The sequence below is a fragment of the Myotis myotis genome, unplaced genomic scaffold (assembly GCF_014108235.1).
Source record: "Myotis myotis isolate mMyoMyo1 unplaced genomic scaffold, mMyoMyo1.p scaffold_m19_p_2, whole genome shotgun sequence".
NCBI lineage: Eukaryota > Metazoa > Chordata > Mammalia > Chiroptera > Vespertilionidae > Myotis > Myotis myotis.
Genome location: NW_023416324.1, coordinates 13458342 through 13471676, shown reverse-complemented (window position 1 = coordinate 13471676; position 13335 = coordinate 13458342).

The following is a 13335-nucleotide window of genomic DNA, read 5'->3' as shown; positions in this document are numbered from 1 at the left end:
CAGGTCAAGGGCATGTACGTGGGTTTCAGGTTCACTCCCCACCCCCACCCCTTCTTGTTGGGATGTGTGCGGAAGGCAACCAATCAATGTGTCTCTCTCACATTGATGTGCTCTCTCTCTCTCCCCTTACCTCCTTACCTCCCTCCTTTCCTTCCACTCTCTCTGAAAATGCAATGGAAAAAATATATATCCTCAGGTGAGGATTAACAACAACAAAAAACCCAGACTGAATAAACCCTAATGCAGCCAGCTCCAGGAGCTGAGTGACTGGTCACATGGGTTGCTCTGCAATGCAAGGACACGGGGGCACCTCTGGCGCTCAGGGCTGGCACATCACAGCCTCAGCATCCACCCTGTGACTAACACTGTGTGCCCCATGGAAGTGCTTCTCCCCATCTCTTGCCCCATGACCTCGAAACAAAAGGCAACTGTGTCAAAATGATGTGAAGTTTGTGGTTGATGTTATCATTATGAATATAAGCTGCACAAGGTAGGAACATAGGAAAAAATATCTCTTATTTAAATGTTTGTTAGTTTGTCCCATTTAAATATTTAGACAAATGATATGTGGGTCTTCATAGGTTGTCTCCATTTGTACCCTATGTACAATATGGTGATTAAGTTCATTTATAAGGTTGTGCAGCCATCACCACCATCCATCTCCATAACTCTTTTCTTCTTGCAAAATTGAAACTCTGACCCCACCGGTGTGGCTCAGTGGTTGAGCGTTGACCTATGAACCAAGAGGTCACAGTTCGATTCCCAGTCAGGGCACATGCCTGGGTTGCGGGCTCCATCCCCAGTGGAGAGCGTGCAGGAGGCGGGGGATCAATACTTGTCTCTCATCATTGATGTTTCTTTCTCTTTCTCCCTCTCCTTTCCTTTCTGAAATTAATAAAAGTATATTTTTAAAAATTAAACCTCTGCCCATTAAACAATAACTCCTCGTTCCCCCTCCCCACCCCCAGGTAACCACCATCCTATTTTCTGTCTCTAGGATTTTGATTACTCAGGGAACTTCATGGAATCATACAATATTTGTCGTTTTGTGTCTGGTTTACTTTACTTACCATAATGTTCTCAAGTTTCACCCATGTTGCAGCATATGTCACAATTTCCTTTCTCCTTAAGGCTGAATAATACTCGATTGTATGTATATACCACACTTTGCTTATCCATTCATTCGTCGATGGACACTGGATTGCTTCCATGTTTTAGTTATTCTTCTGAATAATACTACTGTGAACATGAGTATAACAAATATCTGCTCAAGACCCCACTTTAAATTCTTTAAAATCCCCTTTTCAGCAAGTAATAGAATTACTAGAGAGAAAATCACCATAGATATAGAAACTCTGAGTAATACAATCCAAAGTGGGATAGCTGTGTCAAATGGTAATTCTATTTTTAATTTTTAGGAACCACCATAATGTTTTCCACAGTGGTTATGCCAATTTACATTCCCACCAACAGTGCACAAGGTTCCAATTTCTTCACATCCTGCCAACAGTTGTTACTTTCTGTTTTTAAAATAGTAGCCATTCTTACCCATGTATGTTTTTAACATACTAACATACAGCACAAAAACTACATATTGGTATGATTATGTCACCTTTGGCAAATATAAATTGCTTTATTTATTTTATTTTTATGTCAATGATCTGTTGGATTATGAATCCAATGGCATAGACAACAAAAGAGAAAAATACACAAATAGGACTTCGTAAAAACTAAATCTTTTGTGCATCACTATCAACAGAATGATAAGGTATGGGATGGAAGAAAATGCTTTTGTTCCAAGTTTTTCTTCTAAGAGTCTTAGCTCTTGCATTTAGGTCTTAGATTCACTTGGGTTGTGTATATGGCAAAAGATGAGAGTCCAACTTCATTCTTTTGCATGGAGATACCCAGGTTTTGCCCTAGCCAGTTTGCTCAGTGGGTAGAGTATCCTTCGGACCAAAGGCTCCCAGGTTCGATTCTAGTCTTGGTTTGGTTGCAGGCTCCTCCCCAGCTGGGGCCCTGGTCAGGGCGAGTGCAGGAGGCAACCAATCGATATGTTTCTCTCCCCTCTCACATTGATATTTCTCTCTGTCTTTCCCTCTCTCTTCCACTCTCTCTAAAAATCAATGGAAAAATATTCTCGGGTGAGGATTAAAAACAAAAAAACCAACAATTTTCCCAGCACCATTTGTTGAAAAGACTGTCCTTCCCCCAAAGATCTTGGCACCCTTGTTGAAGACAATTTGACCATATATGGGAGGATTTATTTTCGGACTCTTGGTTCCATTGATCTGTATGTCTATTTTTACTCCAGTATCACATTGATTTGATTACTGTAGGCCTGTAATACATCATTTTTTAAAAATATATTTTTATTGATTTCAGAAAGGAAGGGACAGGGAGAGAGATATAGAAATATCAATGATGAGAGAGCATCATTGATCAGCTGCCTCCTGCACACCCCCTCACTAGGGATTGAACCCACAACCCAGGCATGTGCTCTGACCGGGAATCGAACCGTGACTTCCTAGTTCATAGGTCGAAGCTCAACCTCTGAGCCACATCAGCTATAATAAGTTTTGAAGTGTGAGACCTCCAACTTGGGTTATGTTTTCAAGATTGTTTTGGCTATTTGTGGTTCCTTACATCCCAGCACTTTTGCTACATTCTGTTTGTTGGAAGCTAGTCCACAATCAAGAAAAGATCACGCAAAGGATATGAATGCCAGGAGGCAGAGATTACCGAGAGCCATTTTAGGGGCTGCCTACCACAAAGCTGACAGCTACTGAGCCATGTGCATTCATTAAATGCATATTCATTAAATACTGACAATAAGGTTGGGGATCTGTAACTATTATTATACCTCGTTTGTCATAGAGGGAATTGAGGTTTAAAGAGATTAAACTTTTACCTATAGCCCCACAACCACAAAAGAACGGAGCTGGGTTTCACACTCAGCCTGTCCAGCTCCAAAACTGTGTTTTTAACCATCATGCTATCCACGCACACTTGGCTGCGTCAGTATCTCAGATGAATATGAAATGCCATTGGTTGCCATTTAGAGCTTAGATTTATGATTTGCAAGAGTCTCAGACGACTGCTCACGAAGAGAAGGCGCTTTTCCGGCTGTATTTAGCCCTAGTCAAATGAAGTTGAGAAAGCCTTCTATTTTAGTTCAATGTCCGCCTGTTGTAGAAGTTCGCAGCTCCCTGTGAGAAAGGAAACACAAACCCACTAACACGTTGAAGAATTTCCCTTCTTGCTGTGCTGGACAGGAGGTTCTCCAGCTCCTACGAAGGACCTCAGCTTTAGGGAAGCTTCTGGACCCGATTTCGTGGGCAGCTGCCTCCTAACATCAAATTTCTCTCGAACTTTGCCAGAGTTTCTGGGCCAGTTCACACACACAAGAGAACTTTGTGAAAACGGAACCTCTTGACCTGAGAGAGTTCTACTTTCAAATTACCGCCCCCCTCCTTCCTAGGGGGGTTCTGCCGCTTGTGATGGGGCTATGGAAAAGTACCCATCTGCCCAGCCGAGGAATGTGTCAGGGAATGTCCGATGGAGCCTGCAAGATCCTCCTCCTCTCTCCTCCTTCTGCCACCACATCTGCAAACTCACAGAAAGAAAAATGCTGGGTTGCGTCTTCAAGCCCCGGATAGAAAGCTCGGTTTAGAAGTGTTTGGGGAATGTTAAGAATGTTTTTAAACATATTTTTAAGAGGTGTTTTTGTTTTCCTTATGCTTTCATGAGCAGACATAGTTGCCTTAGAGCAGGGGTCCTCAAACTTTTTAAACAGGGGGCCAGTTCACTGTCCCTCAGACCGTTGGAGGGCCAGACTATAGTTTAAAAAAAAACTATGAACAAATTCCTATGCACACTGCACATACCTTATTTTGAAGTAAAAAAACAAAACGGGAGCAAATGCAATATTTGTATTTGCATGTGGCCCGCGGGCCGTAGTTTGAGGACCCCTGCCTTAGAGCTTCAGCTTGAAAGGGGGGGCCCATTCCAGGTACATTCTCCCCACTGGGGGGCTGTGAGGATTAAGGGAAGTGGTGTGTCTTAAGGGCTTAGTGTACAGAGCGTGTAATAAATGTTAGCAGTGACAGCATGTCTGGTTTGTAAGTGAGCAGGCTGAGGTTTCACTAGTACCCACAGGAAGTCAGAGCTGGACGGGCCATCCCATCCTCTGATTTTAAAGAAGAATCGAAGGCTCAGACTTGTTCAAGGTCACACAGCCAGCACGAGGCGGAGCAGGACTAGAACTCTGTCCCGGATCCAGTCTTGCCTCCTCCCTTGCTTCCTTATCCATCCAAGTGTCCCCACCCCCCTTGCTTGCTGACTGTTTCCATAGGAGCCTGCAAACTATTGTTAAAGAAAAGAATTATTCATGACTGTTGTTAAAGATGGGAAGGAAGACTGTAGGGACCATCACAGTGGGGTTTTGCAGTGGGAGAGAGATCGACCCAACTCTGAATACAGCAGGGCAAGTGGGAATTTACAGCCAGGGAGCAGGCAGAGGGTCAGAGGACGGAAAATTACTAAGAGGAACCACCAGGAATAAGTGGGATTCCGGCTAAATCTACCAACCAGGATTCCTGCTGATGGCAGGCCAGGGTGACCAGACACCATCTGGAGGGCAGAGGGTCGGAGGCTGAGAAACTCAATTAGGTATCAAAGGTGATCAGATAAACCGAACAATGCAGAGACTAACAAAAATCCAACATTCAAGGCCTAATTGTAAGGTCCAAGGCAGCCTGAGTAGAAATAGGGGATGTAATGTACAGCTCAGGGAACAGAGTTAATAATATCAGCATAACTGTGTGGCGAAGGTCATGGCGATCAATTGTAAAGTACATAAATATCAAATCACTCTTTTGTACACCTGAAACAAATATAATATTACATGTCAACTATACTTTAATTAAAATAAATAAAATAATCTTTAAAAAAGTATTCAAACCATTCAATAGTTCAGTCAACTTTCTTTTCCGGAAAGTTTCAAGATTAACCTGTCCACAGCTCCTTGAGTCAGGAGTGTCTGGGTCAGAAGCATGCAGCCAGCTGGACACTTTGTTCTTTTGTTTGTTTTGTTTTGTTTTGTATTTTAAGATTTACTTTAAAAAAATATATATTCTATTGATTTTTTACAGAGAGGAAGGGAGAGGGATAGAGAGTTAGAAACATCGATGAGCCGCCTCCTGCACACCCCCTACTGGGGATGTGCCCACAACCAAGGTACATACCCCTGACTGGAATCGGACCTGGGACCCTTCAGTCCGCAGGCCAACGCTCTATCCACTGAGCCGAACCAGTCAGGGGTAGCTGGACACTTTGGCATCTTCCCAGAGAGGAAACTGTGGCTGCTGACCAGCATCCCCCCACCCACGCCCACCCCCATGCCAGGGCCCCAGCCAGTCAGGCAGCAGGAAGTGCCTCCCTCTGACGTTTTCCTAGACCCCTGATCTGGGGCCTTGGAGGTCAGCTCCTCTTTGTTTAGGGGCTGTTCTTCCGCCCCCTCCCCTGCCTTTGGGCTCATTTTGTCCCCAGCCCTCCCTGTCTTTGCCCTGCCTCCACTTCTCCGAATGTTGGGGAGTGGACAGGGCTCTCCCCTCCTCTCCTCCAGGAGGCTGTCGCCCCCTTAGGCTGCCCTTTTAGCGTCCTTGTTCTCTGTGTCTTGCTGATCACTCCAACTCAGCGCCTGGCCCCTGAATGTGTCTTATGCCTTTTTTACTTTTCCATAGCCCCACACACTGTTCTAGACACATAAGTTGACAAATAAATACCCACCAGCTAATTGACAGGTATGGCCATTTCAGGAAAAAGAAACCAAAACAAAACAGATTGAGAAGTGGGACCTGTGACAAGCAAGGAAGACTTCCTGTAGGAGAGAGGGTTGGGTGAGCCTAGAAGCAGATAAGACCAAATAGATAAGGGGGAAGAGGGCCAGCAGCCTGGGAGAACCACAGGACCACAGATGTGGAGGCAGAAATATGCAAGCAGATTAGAATTCCAAACCTGGGCAGGAGGCCCTCTAAGAAGTGTTCTTCAAATTTCAGTTTGTGGCCCATTGGTGGGTGATAGAAATTATTTCTTTGGCTACAAATAGCATTTTGTAAAATGAAACAGAACAGATTAGGAGCAGATCTATGTATGTAGCAAGGATTATTTGTTTCATCCAATTGATGTTGCAATCTTAAATGAAGCATATCAATATCTTAAGTACTAGAGACCCGTTGCACGAAGATTCGTGCAATAGGCCTTCCTTCCCCTAGCTGCCGGCACTGGTTTTCCTCTGGCACCCAGGACCAAAGGGTCCAGCTGCAGCAGAGAAGCCAAGCCTCTTCAGTCTTCAGTCCACACCTGCATATGCAAATTAACCACCATCTTTGTTGGGCTAATTTGCATGCTCATCCTGATTGGCTGGTGGGTGTAGTGGAGTGACATCAATTTGCATGTTTCTCTTTTATTAGTGTCGATACTGGCTCATGCTATAAATGAATTTTTCTTGAATTGCAGTTTTTTTTTAAAAAAGTGTGTGTGTTGCCCTGACCAGTTTGGCTCAGTGGATAGAGTATCAGCCTGTGGACCGAAGTGTCCCGGGTTCGATTCCAGTCAAGGCCATGTACCTTGGTTGCAGGCATATCCCCAGTGGGAGGTATGCAGGAGGCAGCTGATCGATGTGCCTCTCTCATCGATGTTTCTAATTCTCTATCTCTCTCCCTTCCTCTCTGTAAAAAATCAATAAAATATATTTTAAAAAATAAAAAATAAAAAAATAAAAATAAAAATAAAAAAGTGTGTGGTTTTGTTGTTGTTGTTTGTTTTTAAATCTCTTGTCAAACCCAGCCCATTCATCTCACAGCTGTGGAGAAGGCTCATAGAGAGAGCTGGAGACTGGACCAATCCCCTGACTCCCAGTGCTCCTTCTCGATGAGCTGTCCCACCTCCTAAGCTGAGGGAGCAGCTGGAACTCAGCTCTTACACACTGTGGCTCCTGTGATTTTTAGCATCCAAAGGACACTTCGTATTTGTTCATTCAGCAAATGCTTGTTCAAAGCCTACCCTGGGTTGGACATCTGTGCTGAGTAGTTACATCGTATAGAGTTAAAAACAGGAATGTAGGGTTTACTGTCTGACATTGATGTCTCTTGGGTTAACTTTTTAAATTTTTTGTCCAGATTGAGGATGTAAAAGAAAAAGTATCCTGACACTTGTCAAAACAGTAAGGAAGACTTTATTCAAGAATATTGCAATAGAGGAGAGAGGAGGAGCTCAACTTCAAATACAGCAAAGACAGCCGGGGTTTACAACCAAGGAGCAGGATGGGGGTCTGTGGGTGGGAAGTTACTGAGAAGACACATCAAGGGCAGGAGGGTTCTTGCTAAAAGCCGGCCAAGGACTGAGACATGGAAAGTGGAGGATGAGGACTTAACCAGATGGTATCAGAGGTGGAGGGGAGGACTTAGATTCTGTGCTAAGACTGGGCTGGGCAGGTCTAAGACAGAACAGAGGCCAAGATCCAGGCCTAATTGTGTAGTTGGGGAGAGTCCTTGTCAGTGACAGCATCTATAGCTGTCTTATTTATCTTGTGTTTACACTTCTCCCTGATGTCTATATGGTACTTTCCAATTTTTTGTATTTAAATGCTAGCTAGTAGCCCAGCCAGCATGGCTCAGTGCTTGAGCATCAACCTATGATCCAGGAGGTCACGGTTCAATTCTGGTCAGGGCACATGTCTGCATTATGAGCTCAATCCCCAGTGTGGGGTGTGCAGGAGGCAGCCAACCAAGGATTCTCTCTCATCATTGATGTTTCCATCTCTCTCCCTCTCCAATCCTCTCTGAAATCAATAAAAATATATTTTTAAAAAGTGCTAGCTAGTATTAGTGCAAGGGAAAACAGAGGTTCAAGGATATTGAGTGACTTGACCAAGGTCACACAGCTATTCAGTGGCAGACCCAGAACAGGACCAGGTCCACCTGGCTTCAGAGCCCAGACACTTCACCCCTGTGCTGTGTTGCTCCTCATGGCCAGAGCCCAGCTTGAAAATCCCAGTCCAACCTCCTGTCACTGCATTACCTGCTTTGGAGCCTGGATGTGATCCATCTCTGCTTGCATGGCTGAGCCCAGCGGTGAGCGCCAAGGCTATTATTAAACCCTCTCGGGTCCCTGAGCCCGGCCCCTGCTGTTATTTATGGAGCCGATTGTTTACTGCTGGACCTGGGCTGGGACACAAGGGCAAAGACCAGGTCGAAATACCCCAGGGCAGAGCCCAAAGTTTGTCTCCAAAGTCAGATTCTGTTGGCCGACTTTCTGACTCATCTCTTCAACTCTGCCCCATGGCCCCCAGAGGCATGTGGAGGCTAAAAATAAATAAATAAACCCTTTTCTCCCACATTCTAGGTCTTCTGGTGGGGCTAATAATCAAGTTAACAGAGACAGATTAACAGGAGAAAATCAAATTTTAATACGTGTGCATGGGGAATTCACATAAGCATGAAAATTTCAAAGACAGTGAGATAAATTTGGGGATAGATTGGTAGGTAGATATCATTTTTGACAAAGGATGAAGGGGGCGAGAGGTCTGAGATTTCAAAGAAAGTAGGCAATTTACAGGTAGTTGGAAGAGGGGAATGCATGTTGCCAGTGGAAATAGGATTCTTCCACGGAGTCATGAGGAAAGCATTTCTGGGACTCACACGTAGGAGGAGGAGGCATAGCGGTAAGATTTATTGGAGCAAAGACAAAGGACTACCCGCAGGTGCCCGATGTCTCATCCACAACCAGGTGGCTCAGCCTCTGGGCCACAGCCCACACTTGTCCTCACCAAGCCCAGAAGACGGGCCAGGGCCCAGAGATGCGGAGCTATTGGCCGGGCATTGGCAGGGCCTCTGAAGCTCCCGTAATTCAGTTCAGTCTCCGTCCCCCTCTGGCTAGCTTGGTCTCTGTTCCTGGTCAGGGCACATGTCCAGGTTGGGTGCTTGACCCTCAGTGTTGGCATGCAGAAGGAAGCTGATCAAGGATTCTCTTTCATCATTGATGTTTCTATATCTCTCCCCCTCTCTCAATTCAATAAAAACATATTTTAAAAACAAGAAAGAAAAGAAATACAAAGGCATTCCTTAGAAAGGGAAGAGTAGGTGCCCTTGGGGAGAAGTTTTCAGCCATCCTACCTGGGAGGGGCAGGAGCAGGAAAGGATGGGGCAACACGGAAATGCCAGAAAATGAGAAGGGTCCTTAGGCAAAGGGTGCCAACTGGAGGCCCACGGGACAGGTCCAGCCTGCAGACATGTGTTGTTTGTTCCTCGTAATGTTGGATTAAAACATCAAATCCAGGCTTTTGGCTTCTCTTGAAAAATCATGTGATTTGGCAACTTGAGCCCATTTCCACCAGGAACCATCAGCAGAGCCGAGAGGCACTGCCTCCTTTAGGCAGGGCACCAGCTCTCCAACTGGCCACAGGCCTTCACGCTCCGATGTTGAACACAGGCCTCTGCCTGTCCCCACACAGCTGTGTTTGCAATTCTTGCCTTAAATTTCATCAGCTTCTTAAAGAAGGCCATGACCCCCCAACACTTTAAGAACTCCGTTCTGAGGATGCCAAAGCCTGGCCTGCGAACTCCTGCCTCTCTTGCACCATAGCAGACCCCATTAATTGATCGTGACCCTTTTTTCTACGGAGCTTAGACTCAGCTTCACAATCCCTCTCAACACTATGCTCTGACAGCAATCACCACAATAGCAGACTTGGCAATCAAGAAGAAAAAAAATATATTACCCGGCCAGTGGCTGAGCGTTGATCTATGAACCAGGAGGTCATGGTTCCATTCCCGGTCAGGGCACATGCCCAGGTTGAGGGCTCAATCCCCAGTGGGGGCCATGCAGGAGGCAGCCAATCAATGATTCTCTCGCCTCATTCATGTTTCTATCTCGCTCTTTCTCTCCCTTCCTCTCTGAAATCAATTAAAAATAAATAAATAAATAAAAATCTACCTGCCAATTCCTGGAAACCCAATTACCTCCTTTTTCAGAGGAGGAGACCAAGGCCCAGAGAGGAGACGTGACTTATCCAAGGTCTGCACAGCTGGATTAGGAGGGAGGAGCTTTCTAGTCAGGGGAATGACATCGAGGGCCCTGGAGGTTGGAAAACGTGGGCATCTTTAAGAAGCTAAAATAAGGCCCCAGGGTCTCGAATAGAGGGAAGAAGTAGAGGCCTTCCTCCCCCTCCGTATCCCCACCTCCTGTTGAGCACCTTTACATGTTTAACATTTGGATTTTTTTTCTTCTTTTTAAAAGAATGGTTTATTGATTTTTAGAGGAAAGAGGGAGAGAGAGAGAGAGAGAGAGAGAGAGAGAGAGAGAACACCATTGATACGAGTCCCTCCTTCCTCCTGCACGCCCGTACTCCGGGATAGAGGCCCAGCATGGGACCAGCAACCTTTGGGTGCAGGGACAAGGCCCAACCAACTGAGCCACGCCAGCCAGGGGTCTGTGTCAGGTTGTTAAAAGAAGAAAATAGCACTGATCTGGTGAAAGTATTATTATCCTACATGCTTGCAGGAGCGTTTCCTTTTCATAATCCCAGGTTAATTCGAGTGCCAGTATCCACAGCGGAAACGGAATCATCTCCAGGGGCGAGATGGCCCAGATATTACAAAGGCTGCTTCCTGGGCGGGGGAGGGGTGGGGGAGGAGGGGAGCGGTTGGGTGTTGATAGGAAAGACCAGGAATGTTCCTCCTTCAATCAGCTCCTACCGATGGCCTTGCTTGGGGTCCAGCACTGAGGAGATGCATCCAGTAGGTGGCGATGTCTCACAGTACAAGGGCTGGTGAGGCAGGCTGCGGGGCGGGGGGGGGGGGGGGGGGGGGGGGAGATACTGAGAAACCAGATCCTGGACCCTCCCCTGCAGATGCACCTCACCCTCCCAGGGCGATAAGACAGCAGACTTCCTGTGAGGGCCCTAAGAGCCCAGCCCAGGTTAGCCAGGGCACTTGGAGATCCCGGACCAACCGAGCTAGAAGGGCCCTTATCCATCATCCTGTCCAGTGCTACCCAAGGTGTGTCCAGCGACTAATAGCATCACCTGGGAACGTGTTAAAATGCAGATTCTCGGGCCCCGCCCCAGAATACTTCAGTCAAAACTTAGGGGTGGGGCGCAGCAGTCTGTTTTAACAAGCCCTACAGGTGCTTCTGATGCATTCGGAAGTTATAGAAGCACCCAGTATCTCCAACTTCCTCATTTTAGGAATGGGGAAGTGGAAGCCACACAGAGGAGGCAGCGACCACACTAGCGTTCTTTTCTTTTTTTAAAAAAAAATATATTTTATTGATTTTTTACAGAGAGGAAGGGAGAGGGATAGAGAGTTAGAAACATCGATCAGCTGCCTCCTGCACACCCCCTACTAGGGATGTGCCCGCAACCAAGGTACATCCCCTTGACCAAAATCGAACCCGGGACCTTTCAGTCCGCAGGCCGACGCTCTATCCACTGAGCCAAACTGGTCAGGGCCTCCCAGCATTCTTAACACCTTAGCTTTTAATAGCTTCCTTCTTGTCTTCATTCATCCATCCATTCATTTTTGCATTCAGCTTGTCATTAGGCACTTGAGGCTGCAGAGGGGGGCCAGACTCCGGGGCAGCAGCCTCACCCTTCGCCGTGAGGCTTCCTCCAGGCCACGGTCCAGGGCTCAGTGTCATGGAAGCACTTGCTGGATCTTTGCCAGCTCACCCCTGGGGTTCCCCAATCCCAGCCCAGCCAGTGGCCCCCAGTTCCCAGCTACTTCCTGTCTCCTTTTCCTTTTTCCAGCCTCCCTGGCTCTCAGTCCCATTCCTTACTGTCCATTACTTGCTCTTGGAAAAGGCGCAAGAGCTGGGAGAAGGCACTGTGCCCTCTCCCCATGGGACTAACGATCAAATTAAAGTCCCCTCTCCAGAGTGGTGTTTGCTCTGAAGGGACCTGGGCAGGTCCAGAGCCCCTTTTCAATCTGGGCACGATCATCGTTTAACCTTGTGTCCTGAGCGCTGTAGGACGTTTCGCAGCATCGTTGGCCTCTACCCACTGGGTGTCAATAGAATCCCCTCCGAGTTATGACATCTTCGGACATTGCCAAATGTCCACTCTGGGTAGGGTCGCCAGGTAAAATATAAAATGCCCAGTTAAATTTCAAGTTCAGATAAACAACAACTAATTTTTTAGTCTAGGTATGTTCAACATTTGTACTTGCTGTATCTGGAAACTCTAGCACAAGGACAAAAATCTCCCTTCTTGAAAACCACGGGTCTGGGTGTGGGATCGGATGAGCTAATCAGCGGCCATTCGCCTAGGAGGGCAGGCACTTTATCATACTCATCTTCTATCCCCAGGAAAAGCAGGTTCTCATTAAATATTCTCTCTGACAACAGGTGTGGGAACACTTTGAACTGCATCAGGTACCATATCTGCGCGTTGACCCAGGACCAGGCCTCAGGGACACACACACGGAGCTCGTGGCCCAGCAAATATAAACTGAAAATGGCGTTCGGTTAGATCCACAGAGCATTTTGTAAAACTATGTTCTTTTTTTTTTTAATTTTATCATTGATTGATTTGAGACAGAGAGGGAGAGTTCAATTTGTTGTTTCACTTACTTACGCATTCATTGGTTCATTCTTGTATGTGCCCTGACCAGGAATCAAACCCAAAACCTCAGCATATTGGGACGATGCTCTAACCAACTGAACTTCCCAGCCTGAGCCATAGCATTTTTTAAAGATTTGACTTCGTGGTTAACATTTTAAAATTGGAAGCCATGGCATGACGTCAGGATTCCTAGTATCTCATGGGAAATGGGGCACATCTTCCAAGTGCTTGGAACAGCTGCCAGCGGCGCCTACACTCCCAGGGGCCAGGTGTGGCTAAAGCTGAGTGATGCCGGCCCCCTTTGGCTGGGTCATGTGCTCCCCAGTCCCCACTGCTCTCTATTGCCCTGTACCAGCACCCTCCACCCATCGATGAGATCAGCCTGGCACCTGTAGGCATGGTCTGGGGGGGAAGAGGCATTGGGATAGAATGTGAGGTGATCTATGTGAGGCTGGTACATTATCCCCATTTTACAGGTGAAGAAACTAAGGTTTAGGAAGCTTAAATGAATTGCTCAAGGTCATAGACTGGATCCGAACCCAAGACCCTTGACTCTAAGGCCTATACCCAAGCCCCACCCTCAGAGTTCCTCCTGAGAAACAGCTCAACTGCAGGGGCAAGAAGCGTGTGGCAGTGGGGACCCGGAGGGGAAGTGGTGACAGGGACGGAAGGCCAGACCTCCCACACTTGCTCATCTGTGATGTGAGAAAGAG